General features: G+C 44.4%; 1 protein-coding gene and 1 long non-coding RNA gene across 6 annotated transcripts in view; one reads left to right on the forward strand and one right to left on the reverse strand.

Moving 5' to 3' along the window:
- Positions 1–12,069, reverse strand: LOC103553686 (uncharacterized). Of its 3 annotated transcripts, none has more exons than XR_011530463.1 (6): positions 11,857–11,996; positions 11,437–11,521; positions 8,520–8,810; positions 6,643–6,798; positions 3,941–4,192; positions 1–1,731 (listed from the first exon to the last, which is right to left on the reverse strand). It is a non-coding gene; the product is annotated as an uncharacterized lncRNA (long non-coding RNA). The 3 variants fall into 3 exon arrangements; XR_011530464.1 differs by having other exon boundaries at positions 11,842–11,972; XR_545515.2 differs by lacking the exon at positions 1–1,731 and having other exon boundaries at positions 1,948–4,192; positions 11,857–12,069.
- The window catches only part of CMBL (carboxymethylenebutenolidase homolog), a 27,403-nt gene continuing 20,322 nt past the window's right edge, over positions 6,039–13,119 (forward strand). The window contains exon 1 of one of the 3 annotated variants that reach the window (XM_070587212.1): positions 6,039–6,230. The gene's annotated coding sequence lies outside the window, so the exon portion shown is untranslated. Of the gene's footprint in view, positions 6,231–11,605; positions 12,177–13,119 lie in introns of those variants that run through there. The other 2 variants (XM_008524367.2, XM_008524368.2) reach the window with 2 other exon arrangements.

A 13,119-nucleotide genomic window follows, 5' to 3' on the forward strand; every position in this document is an offset into this window, starting at 1 on the left:
TAACTGAAAACAAGAATGATTTATTTTCACAGATCTACAGGCCAGCTGATCTAAGCTGGACTTGGTCGCAGGGTCCTGCTTCAAGGGATGAATCCATCGGGGGCTCAGGTTCAGGGGATGGCATCTACCTGGGAAAAGCTTTTCTTGTGGGGATGGCAGAAGCACAAGAGGGCGGCCCCAAACACAACTAGCTTCAAGTTGCTGTTTGCATCATGTGTGCTAACATCCTATTGGCCAAGCAAGTCACATGGCAGAGCCCAGCATGGGTGGAGTGGAGAAGTGACTCCCCTTATGGTGTTTGCTCAGGTGGGAGAGGATTCTTGAAGGATAAGGTTTACCACGTGGTACAAGACTTTTAGCAATGGAACCAAGTAATCAAACTTTATACCACTCATAGTGGGACGCCTAACATGTATTTCCTGATGGAGTAGAACGTGAAGTTCTTAACCTATAAAGACTCTTGCCAAAATGGTCAATGTGAACTTCATCAATCTTGTAAATTTAGCTTCCAGGTCACAGGAAAAATGGGGGGTGGGGGAGGGTGGTATAGGTAGAGGAGTAAGTTAAATGGACATTGTATTAGTTATCTATTGCTGTAGATAACACAGTTATAAATAGCCCCAAAACTTAGCTACTTAAACAAGGAAGAGTATCTCATACCGTGGTCCAAGAAAGCTCTAATGCCTGGTATGACCAAGTCTCAGAAGGCACAAGCTGTCACTTCTGCTACGTTCTGTTTATTAGAAGTGAGTCACTAAGTACAGCCCACGCTCAAGGGGAAGTTCCATCTTCTGAATCAGGAGAATCAAAGTTTGTGGACTTATTTTAAAATCACCACTGGGGTTAATTTAGGTTAAAACAGATACAGGAACCAAAAGGAATGTGTGAATCTTGATTGGATCCTGAATTTTTAAAAAAAGCCATGGCAGTCATTTGGGGGGCAATTGGGGAAAATTGAATGTGAAATAAATATTAGATGAATTAGAGAACTGTTGAGGATGTTCATGTGACAGTGGAGTGGTGGTGATGTGGAAGAAGGGTCTTATCCTTAGAGATGGTGCAAAGTATTCAGTGGTGAAATGTCATGATGTCTGCAACTTATTTTCAAGCAACTTAGGAAAAAAAGAGAGAGAAACCAAATGGAGCAAAATATTAACATTTGAATTCAGTGGAGAGTATATATGTGTTCATTGTACTAATTCTCGACTTTTTCATACTTTCAAAATAAAAAGTAGATAAATATATTAGGATAATTTGGGGTCAAATTCAGGGTGAGGTTCTCAAATTCAAGGCTGAGGAATTAGGTTCCCATCCTTGGTTTGCCCATAAGAGAAATGAGAACTTCTACTTTAAAGGTAAATGCTCTTCTTTTATCTGATATTCCTTGCAAGTGAGTGCCTCATTAACTTCAAGGAACTCTCTTCCTGACAGAAGCACAGGAAGAAACACCTGGTGTATTTGTGGGGTTCCCGCTGCTAAATCAGGCAGCTAAGCCCCAGTGAAGACATTAAAGCCATATAGGAGAGGTAGAAGAAATCAGAAATTGGTGTTAAGGAGAAAAGCCAACGTACTTTACAAAAAGCAGAAGTTCCAGGACCTTTAGCGAAAGTCTGAGAAAGAAGAGCGGTGGATGCATCAGGGTAGGAAAGGAGAGAGCCCCCTCAAACTTCCAGCCCAGGATTTCAGAGAAAACCACCAGGAAACCTCTGTCTGTTAGGCACTGAAGGAATCCTGGAAAAAAAAGAGGGGAGAATTGTGTTTGAGAGGACAATTGAGATCGAATGAAGATCTCAGAGTTACGCCTTCAAAACAAGCCCACATCCCCTACCTCAGAATACCAAAAGGGAATCCTAAGTATTGTAATTTGAGGTTAATGATAAAATGAGTAAATTAATAAAACGCTATTTCAACATCCCATGATGATTTAATGTCTTATTGACACACACAAAAACATTTCATTCATTTAATAATGTGCTATTTTTAGCAACTAGATATTGATTTAAAAATGTCACTTGCTTGAAGTACAATAGAGGGAAGAGGATAAAATTAGAATGTGAGAGCTTCTCCAGGATAACAACTCGATGGGGAGACTATTCTAGATGAAAACAGTGTTTAGAAAAAAGAAAATCTCATAACCTGAAAATAGAAAATGGATGACAATGTCCTGTCCTTTCAATGGCATGCTGGGGCAGTTTCTAACACTCTAGGGTGTCCACCTTCATTTCAGACTATTTAAGATTAATTAAGATATTTTACAATTCTGCGAGGGAAGAGAGTAACACACAAAACTGATAGTGATGCAAATGATTCTCATCTGCTAGCAGTTGAGATTAATTTTGTCTGGTAGAGATGCAAATGATTTCTGTCTGGTTGTAAAGATAACCAAAAAACGTTTTGATTATCAGTTTTATTGCCTTGGAAGTTGTTAACCAGTTTTTGAAAAATCTAACTTAGTAATCATTTTCCAACACTTCATTCTCTCAAAGTTTCTTTTAACCAGTTTAACCATCCTGCTGCTTCCCTCAGTAATGAGTTATTTAACTATTTGATAGCTGGTTACTTTATATATTAAAAGGGACTCATGTTTTTGCCTCTTTGAAAATTCTACCTTGAAAAGAGACCTGAAAAACTTAACATTGAATGCAATATGTGGACCTTATATGGATCCTGTTCATAAAAAACCAGATGCAAAGGCATTTTTAGGGAGATGAAGGACATTTATAAGATGACCTAAGTATTAGACGATATCAAGGAATAATTTTAATTTTGTTAGATGTAAAGATGGTATTGTGGTATTGTAGGGGAGGAAGACAATTCCTCTACCCTCTAGGTCCTTCTGGGTGGTCTAAGAATTAAATTGACATGAGACAGAATAACAGGAGAAAATCAAACAAAGCTTTAATAACCCGTATACATGGGAGAAACCCAGGAAAACTGAGTAACTCGCCCAAATGGCCAACACTGCCATCTTAAATACTATTTTAAGCTAAAGACAAAGGAGGATGTTGGGGGTAGTGGTTTGAGATTTTAAGGGGGAGGAAGGCAATTTACATGGAGATGGAAAAGCAAATGGGCCAACTATAGACAATGTGACCTGAGAGACATATTTTATATTACATTACAATTATCTTATGGTATTAGCTCCTTCCTGGAACAGGCCCTTCTATTTTAAATTCTTCTAGGCAGTTGCGGGGAAGGTCACAGTTTCTTTCAGAGTCTTTGATCTTAAAAATAATCAAGCCAAAGAGACACATTTTGGGATGGCCAATTCAACACAATTTGAAATGGCCATTTGGGATGGCAATTTCCACAGCATGAAGGAAAAGTGTATGTTACCCACTTCCCTCGCAGAATTGTTTAAGTGTATTAGTTCTCTAATGCTGTGTGACAAATTATCCAAATCTCAGTATTTTAAATGTAGGTTATAGTATTATTTAGTTATGGCAAGGTCTACAGCTTGGGAGGTGACTACCATTGAAAAGAGAGTTTGTTATACATCCCAAGAGAAGGGAGCACACCAGGCCTCAGATGGGCCACCTGGGGAAACACCAGAGTCAGCCAGGAGGCAGAGGGAGGGAGGGGAAAGTGTGAGCAAGACCTTTATTGTGGTTTCCACGGGAAGGAAGGCAAGGCAGGGGAAGCAGGCTTAGGACTGGCTCGTCTGAATCACTTCAGTGGCTCTGGTTCCTGGCCCTGAAGCAGTTAGTGAAGATAGATAGTGCAGATAGAGTGTGGGAGCCCTCTGAGAACCCAGTAAGGGAGGTAGCTGGGTATGGGTTTTGGATTAGTTGGTTTGAATATGAAATGTGTGCATCCTCTAGGGATTGACTAGCCCTGGAAGGGACAGTCTCTTCAGGGTCAGCAAGACCCAGATGTCAAAGCATCAGAAATGCATGGTTAATGCACACAGTGACTTAAAAAAAAAATCAGTATTTCATACCGTTTCTGAGGGTCAGGAATCTGGGAGTGGCTTAGCTAGGTGGTTCTGGCTCAGGCTGTCTCAGGAGGTTACTGTCAAGATGCTGGCCAGAGCTGCAGTCATCTGAAACTGCACTGGGATTAAAGGATCTGTGTCCGAGAGGGCCCAGGCAAATGGCCGTTGGAAAGAAGCCTTGGTCTTTGGCCAGCAACCTCAGTTTTTCACCACCTGGCCCTCTTCACAGGGCTGCTGGCTTCTCCCAGAGCAAGTGATCTGACAGAGAGAGAGAGAGAGAGGTAAATCACACTTATAAAAATAAGTTAGTATTAGAAGTGACACGCTGTCATTTCTGCTGTGAGCTATTGGTCACAGACTAACTGCGGTGCAGTTGTTGGGGGAAGACTCCAGAGTACTAATACCAGGAGGTGGGGATCCATGTGGGCCAACCTGCAGGATGCCGCAGGGCACCAAAGTTCCTATCCTTCCCACATGCAAAACGGAGTCAACTCCTTCCAGAGTCCCCAGAAGTTTCATGCTATTATAGCATCTGCTCAACATCCAGAATCTCACAATTGAAATCAGGTCCAAGTGGGATTATATTTCCTTAAATACACTTCCTCCAGTACAGTCCTTCTTGACAGGTTATCTGCCTCCCTCTCTCTGTATGAGTCGGTTGGGCTGCTATAACGAAATACCATAGATTGGGAGGTTTACACAACAGACATCTATTTCTCACAGTTGTAGAGGCTGCAAGTCCAAGATCAGGGTACCAGTATGGTTGAGTTCTGGTGAAGACTCTTCCTGGCTTGGAGATGGCTGCCTGCGTGCTCTATCCTCACATGGCAGAGAGAGAGCTAGCTCTCTGGTCTCTTCTTATGAGAGTACTAGTCCCACGATGAGGACTTCCCCCTCATGGCCTCATCTAATTACCTCTAAAGGCTCCATTTCCAAATAGCATTACATGGGGGTTAGGGTTTCACCATATGAATTTTGAGGAGACACAAACATTCAGTCCACAGCACTCTCCCCCACTGAACATATAATGGGACAGACATAGAACAACCACTCCAGACACTCCTGCTCAAAAAAGAGAGGAAATGAGAGCCGTGAAGAAGTTGTTGGTCCATGTAGATTCTAGAATCTAGCCAGGCAAATGTTGTAAATATTGTAATATGTCTCAAGGCTTGGGAACTACACTCCAAGGCTCTGGGCTCTGCCCCTTCTAGGCTCTTGATCCCTCCCCATGAGTCATCCTTCCATTTTTGTGAAAGACACGCATTTGCAGCTGAGTGATATTCTCAGCCCGCTTCCTGCCAGGAGAATTTTGAGGGTTCCAAGGCCTCTTTTTCTTTTGTACTGCCTCTGTCCCTTTTAGTCCAAGCTGGTGATGATTCTGTCCATATAATTCTCTTAAAAACTTCATGAATTTTCTGTAAATGTCGTTGGGATCCGCTCCATCAGACAAAGGCAGCACACATCTCTGAGATAAGCCCCTTTCCACCTTAGGCTTCTGCAGACAGCTGAGGGGCAACATAGCTCAGCTTTCTGGGAGCACCATCCTTTGACTGAAAGGGTCTGAGAGCGTCTTAGTCTGTGCAGGCTGCTACAGCAGAACACCACAAGCTGGGTAGTTTATAAACAACTGAAATTCATTTCCCACAGCTCTGGAGGCTGGAAGTCTGGGATCAGGGTGCCAGCATGGTAAGGTGAGGACTCTCTTCCAGGCTGAAGACTCCTTGTTGTATCCTCACGTGGTGAAGGGGCCAGGGAGCTCTATGAGGTCTCTTATAAGAGCTCTAATCCCATTCAGAGAGGCTGCACCCTCCTGACCTGATCACCTCCCAAAGTCCCTACCTCCTAACACCATCGCTTTGGGGATTAGGATTTCAACATAGGAATTTGGGGGGGTCACAAACATTCAGACCATGGCGTAGGGCACACCTTTAATCTCTGTAGACGGCCTTTTGTCTGACTGAGTCGTAGTCTGGGGGTACCGCCTTATAGCTTTCTGAAATCCTTTAAAAATGATTTAATAGGCACACGCTAGGATTTATCGTTGCACCACAGTTTTTCTGGCAGGGCCCTGAGTTTGATCTTTGCTTGGGAGCATTCCTTAATTGTAGCATAATTTGCCATCTGGAAAGGCTGAGAATTTTCAAAGCCATCCAACCCCAGCTCCTTTCTGCTTAACAGCCCTTCCTTTCATTTCTCTGTCTCCTCTGGCGGCTTCCTGTAAGCAACTAGAAGAAACCAGGCAGCCCGTTCAACACTTTGGCTCAAAATCTCCCTAACTAGACCTCGAGTTCATCAGGTATGTTTTCTTCTGTCCGTGCAACTGCAGGCAACAGCATTACGAGGATCCCCTTCTTTCAGTTTCTAATAGCATTTCTCTCACTTTCCTGCAAGCTCTCACCCGAACCTTTAAAGACCTTGACTGTTTTATTAACAGCTTCTTTAAGATACTTCAAGCACTTCACTAACACTGTCAACAGAGCCTGCTGCCAAGTTCCACAGCCACTCCCATATTTCAGGGTTTTGTCACAACAGCACCCCACTTGCAAGTGTCAAAATGTGTACGAACTGTCTATTGCTGAGTAACAATTTAGCCCAAAACTTAGCATCTTAAAACAACAGAAATTATTATCTTGCACATTTTCTGAGGGTCAGAAATCTGGAAGTGGCTTAGCCAGGTGGTTCTGAAGCAGGCTGTCTCAGGACGTTACCATTAAGGTGTTGGCAGGGGTTGAGATCATCTAAAACTTGACGGGGGCTGGAGATCCATGTCCATGATGGCCCAGGCATGTGGCTGTGGGTCAGAGGCTTCCTTAACCACACGGGCCTCTCCACGACGCCACTCATAACGTGGCAGCTGACTTCCCCTGGAGAAAATGATCAGAGACAGAGAAAGAATGCAAGGCGGAAACCACAGTGTCTTTTATAACTTAATACGGAAGATACATACCATCACTATGTCGTTTTCTGTTGGTCACACAGACTCACCCTGGTACAATGTGGGAGACTATCTAAGGGCGTGAATTCTCAGAGGCGGGGAGCATTACGGGTCATCTTGGAGGCTGACTACCACAAACTTTTTAGGGGCCAAATGTCATGTTGTCTATAATTTACATACTGCAGCAAAGAAAAGAAGTTTATGAAGCAAATTTAGCAAAATATTAACAATATATCTAGGTCTGGGATATAGAGGAGTTTATAGTACTCTTCTTTCTTTTCTTTTCTTTTTTTTGAAGATTGGCCCTGAGCTAACATCTGTTGCCAATCTTCCTCTTTTTTTTTTTTCACCCAAAGCCCCAGTACATAGTTCTATATCCCAGTTGTAAGTCCTTCCAGCAGTTCTATGTAGGATGCTACCAGCATGGCTTGACAGCAGTGCATAGGTCTGCACCCAGGATCTGAGCCCGTGAACCCTGGGCTGCCAAAGCGGAGTGGGTGATCTTCACCTCCACACCACTGGCCGACCCCTGTACTCTTCTTTCTACTTTTCTATACATTTGTAAATTTCTGTAACAAAAGGTAAAAAAAAAAAACAAACCTAATGTAGGCTTTCTGTCTGGGAGTGACAAGATGGCTTACTGGCTCAGGAATCTTCTAGAAATGATTACTTTCTTTTCTACCTGGGCTTCTGACCTGTCTTCACCGACAAAGCCGGCCCTGCACTCAAGACTCAGTACTGGGGGCTGGCCCCGTGGCCGAGTGGTTGAGTTCGAGCACTCTGCTTCAGCGGCCCAGGGTTTCGCTGGTTTGAATACTGGGCATGGACATGGCACCGCTCATCAGGCCACGCTGAGGCGACGTCCCACATGCCACAACTAGAAGGACCCACAACTAAAAAATATATACAACTGTGTCCTGGGGGGCTTTGGGAGAAAAAAGGGAAAAAAAAGATAGTACTTTCGCAGCTGGCTGCCTACTGCATTCAATGGGTGGGGGCGCTGAATCAGCAACATGGTCCCATAAATGGTAACAGATGAACTGGAATATGGTCCCCCTCAGGTATTATTTTGAGATCTTCTGAAACACACCAGCACTTTTTCTGATTTTGTTCCAAAATTCCTTTAGAGGAGCAGTTCCATGGAATCCTTGTCCTGACCTTGCCTTCAAGGTCAGTGTTAAGCACAGGGTTTTTGCAAGTCAGCAGTCTTGCTTAACTTTGCCTTTGGCCCGTTTGTTAATTCAGCTTGGGCTCCTTCAGTTCCTGGAATGTAGTTCCTTATTTCATAACAAAAAATAAAACAGCTTTGGAGGGATAACCAGCTGTGACCGCTGAGGCATAGCTCTTTAATTTATTAAGGAACTCTGTGAAATCCCAGTGTTCATTTATGCTAAGACTCTCTATAAAAATGTAACTTTTATTATATTTTTTATCGAGCTTGAGTTAAATATTAACTTGTGTGATGAATTTTCCAGAGGAATTTGGAACTAAAATTGGTGAAGCTGAAAAACTGCCATGTTGGGTGTTGCCAGCAGTTGGTGCATTTTTAGATAGAAACAAGAAATTACGTTTCCTGTGGGCCCTCAATTTGTTCTCGGTGATAACACTTGGGTGACTTAAGTATTCAGCTATTTAAAAAGAAATACCTACCCACTATTTTGGAGAAATCCCAAGGTAGTAAAATAACTTGATTGCAGGTGTTTCCAACTGGGATGTGGAGGGTACTGTGGATGGTCAGTCAGTGTACCTCTAGCAGACAACACCTTTGCAGTGGGAGGACCGGAAGGTATGATGGCTTTGTAACATGCCCACTTGGCTAGGCTGAGTCATATTTCCCAGAATTCCCTTTTCTTGTATCTTTCCAGTTTGATTGAGCTCTAAGGGATAGTCTGTCCTGATAGTTGCACCTGCCCTCCTCCAGCTGGGCCTCTCTTGCTAAACCTATAAAAAAAAATCATGGAAGGTTAACACTGACATGGCATGCACAGATTATCTAGTTCAATTGGGTCCTAAACTTGGTCCATCATAAGAATCATCGGAGGAGATTTTTAAATTTTTTTGGGGGGGATGCTTAGCTCTGAGCTAACATCTGCTGCCAATCCTCCTCTTTTTGATGAGGAAGACTGGCCCTGAGCTAACATCCGTGCCCATCTTCATCTACTTTATATGTGGGACGCCTGCCACAGCATGGCTTGCCCAGTGGTGCCATGTCCGCACCCGGGATCCGAACCGGTGAACCCCGGGCTGCTGAAGAGGAACGCGCACACTTAACTGCTGTGCCACGGGGCCGGCCCCCTGAGGAGCTTTTTTGAAGTAGGAATTCCCTAGTGCCACCCCTAAAGACTCTGGTTCAGTAGGTCTGAGCTCAGGACACCTGAATTTTACAAGTTCCCAGGTGGTTTTTGGTGATCAGCTGAGTGGATTTGCTAGTCACCGTGATTGTGGTCTAGCGGTTCTCAAAGTGCAGTCCTTGAACCAGGAGCACCAGTGTCATCACCCAGAATCTTGCTGGACATGCAAATTCTTAAGGTCCACCTGGACCTCATGAAACATAGGCTCTGTGGTTTTGTCCCAGCACTCTGGCTTAACAAACCCTCCAGGGGATTCTGACATGTGATAAAGTTTGAGAACAGAATCTAGTCTAAGCCCTCATTTTTTGTGTGTGTGAGGAAGATTGGCCCTGAGTTAACATCTGTTGCCAATTTTCCTCTTTTTGGTAGAGGAAGACTATCGCTGAGCTAACAACCGTGCCAATTTTCCTCTATTTTGTACATGGGACCCTGCCACAGCATGGCTTGATGATTGATGTATAGGCCTGTGCCCAGGATCCGAACCTGCAAACCCTGGGCCGCCGAAGTGGAAGGTGTGAACTTAACTACTATGCCATCCAGCCAGCCCCTAAGCTGTAATTTTATAGTTAAGGAAACTGAGTCCAAAGAGAAGGGACTCATCTTTGGTTTAACACAAAGAGACAGGAATAGGAGGCATCCACTCATGGAGCTCTGGTGTTTTAAGGGAAGACTACCCACAGCCTCTGTCTGGGGAAAGGTCACCACAGCAGTGAAAACAAGGCTTTCATCAACCGGAAGATGATGCATGATCCAGCGACCCAGTTCGTAGTACAAAATGCCTAAGGAACCGTTTTTTTGGGAATGCAGATGAAGGAATGTCAAAAGAGTCAAAGCACTCAGGCAAGCTTCACGGAGAATTCTAAAAGCTGGAGAGTTTTGCATAAATGGAAAGAGAGAGGGCAGCCCTCTGCCTTTCCCAAAGTGGGAAAACCACGGAAGGAAGGGGCAGAAAGGACGATTCCAGCCTGGCTCAAGCGGAAGGTGTGAGTTAAGACAATGAGTAGAATGTAGGAGGGATCTGTGTGATAGTTTTAAGAAAACAGGTGGAAAAACGGTAGACATAAATTGTTTTGAGTGCTGTGGCAGAGGTGTATTTCATAATATAGAGCTGTCTCATAAAATTTGAATCTACAGCACAACCTTGCCAGTTGAGACTGATCAGGAGGCAACTTTTTTTTTTATACTTTTAAGTATATGCATAAATTTAACACTGGAACAGCAAACTGTAGCAAGTCATAGAGTCTTGAGAATATGAAATCCCTCATATTAATAAGTGTTATTAAATAAGTCAGCAGTGGTGCTTGAGGAGCTAAATTCAGAGAACAGAGAAAAATGATGTGTAATTAGTCATATCTCGTCTTTCCACGTAAATGGTACTTCCAAAACACTGGAAGATGCTTAAAACCAGTCTTATAGAAACAATTTTGTATTTTGATGGAAAACTCTGCTTGTCTAGAGGACGTCCTCCAGACTATCCGATTCTTGTCTTTCGATGTCTTGGAGCTATTTTACAATTCAGTAAGTTGTAGATAAATGATAGACAAGCAAATTCTGTCCTGATGAAGTTTCATTGACCACCTTCCCCATCCTGTGGAAAAAAAGCCAGTTTTGCCTCACCTGCACTTTCCTTAACTCCATATAAATATGAGCTTTTTTTGACTTTCCTTTGAGCCAGTTTTAACATCTTCCTGGTTTCCTTAGTTAACGAGTAGAATAAAATCTTTAACACGTGTCATTTTCATATCTGTGTGAGCATCATGATTTTACGTTTTTCTAAAAATTACCTTTTAACAGTTGGATTGTTAAAGTCTCACAAATCTTACTCCATCTTTTTTTTTTTTTTTTTTTTTAGTAAGATTAGCCCTGAGCTAACATCCGGGCCCATCTTCCTCCACTTTATATGTGGGATGCCTGCCACAGCATGGCTTGATGGGCGGCACGGATGTCCCCGCCCTGGATCCAAACTGGTGAATCCTGGGCTGCTCAAGCGGAGCCACGAAACCAATGGCTACGCCACCTGGCCGGCACCCACATCACCTTTTTATATTATTGATTTGCCACCTCTCTGGAGAAAAGATCTCTTAAGGAAAAGGTCACCCTCAATCTGAATTCACACATTTTCCAATTAGAAGCACCTAAATTAATAAGGTTCTGTCTTTCGGGTGGTAAGTTTTTTGGTTCAGTTCTTGTGGCGTCAGGAAGCGGCTGTTCCTTACCGGTAGTCAGTGACTTTCCTAATCACATTTCTTCCTGGGGTCCTTCTTAACCTTCTTCTGTAGCCAGTTGAATTGGTGATCACCACTTTAGTCAGAAGACCAGACAAAATATGGAGTGGGGGGAAGAGGAGGGCAGTATGAATAGGTAATAATTTATTTTTAAAAACAGCCTAATTTTGACTTACAACAAAGAAGTTAAAGGTCCAAGCACCCAGGCAGCTAGGTAAATTTCACAGGCCAGCTGTCCTTCTGCAATCCTCCCTCCCCCTCCCTCCCTCTCCCTCCCCGCTCCTTCCCCCCCTCTCCTCTCCTCTCCTCTCCTCCCTCCTCCCTTCTCGCCTCCTTCCTAGTTCCCCCGCGCTCTCCCCCCTTCTCCTCTTCCCTCTCCCTGCGCCCCACCCCCACCCCTTGGACTCCTGCCTTCCCGGGAGGCTGGGAATCCTGGACAGCCACTGGCCCGCGGGGATCCCGCCGCCCTCCCTCACGGCGTCCACTTCCGTCTGTCCGGGAAGGAGGCACCTCCCCCTCGGCAGGCCCCCGACCGTGGCCCAGGGCTCGGCCGGGCCGCGGCGCTGCCCTCTGTGGCCGCCCTCCTCCTCGGCGCGGGCAGACAGCAGCTTCAGGCGGCGGGACGAGGTACGTGCGCTTCACGGGGCCCACAAACGCGCAGGGAGCTCTGCTCGGCTCTAACTCGCACGTGTGTTTGCACGAGGCAAAGGAGGTCTTTGCCGTGTGCACAGGTAATGAGCCTTTCAAAGTCCATTTTCAAACCCTGACTCTTATCCAAGCAGGACACTGTTGTTGCAGAAAAAGCAACCCCCGCCACCCACTTTGGTGTGTTTTCTGGTCTTGGTTAGCTATGCATTTTTGAAACAAAGTTGAAATCATACTGTTTATGAACTCTTTGTAACTATTTTCCTACAGTTGAACATTTTGGTTGTATAGTTTTTGCTGCTAATATAAAACTATGGGGAAAATTGAGCATATTTGCATCAAGGTCATTATCCACATTTAGGAGAATTTTTTAAGGATGGATATTAAGAGAGCAGGCAGTGGGTCTAGGAGTGTGGCCTCCTAGATGCTGGGTATGTGTATTCAAGCAAGACTATACAATTCACACCCACAGCCATCTGGGTCCGAGGGGGGCGAAGGTGTCACCCCTCCCAGGCCCTGCTAACACTGGGTACTGCCATTTAGGTTTTCTTGCTGATGGAAAATGCCACCTGTTGTTTTCAAAGCCCATTTAAAATAAGGTGGTCAGAAGTGAGCCCTGCCTGCGGGATTCTGGGGAAATGCCATCCAGCCCTCGGAACAGCCGGAGAAAAGGCCAAGGCAGCCACGTGGCATGTACACAAGCCCATGTGTGCTTGTCACATCTACTTTCTAATTCGTGCTGCCTAGACCACACACCCTATGAAAAGACAGCATGATTGCTAAGAAATAAATATTTTGAGTTGTTGACATTCACATAATCTTCTGAGGATAAGTGGGGCCCTGCTTTCCCCACTGCCAGATTGAAAATCGATTGCCATGCAGGTTCATTCAGTGTTTACTAGTAAAGGAAAAACACGGAGCCTTCCCCAGTAGCCACTGCCTTTCTGTATTATCTCACTTTAGCCTTTGTTCAGCTTGCAGGTGCCTTCCATTTCTAAATCTCTAAAGCTTCCAGCAGTTTATTCCGAG

Source organism: Equus przewalskii, chromosome 20 (genome assembly GCF_037783145.1).
Source record: "Equus przewalskii isolate Varuska chromosome 20, EquPr2, whole genome shotgun sequence".
Lineage (NCBI taxonomy): Eukaryota > Metazoa > Chordata > Mammalia > Perissodactyla > Equidae > Equus > Equus przewalskii.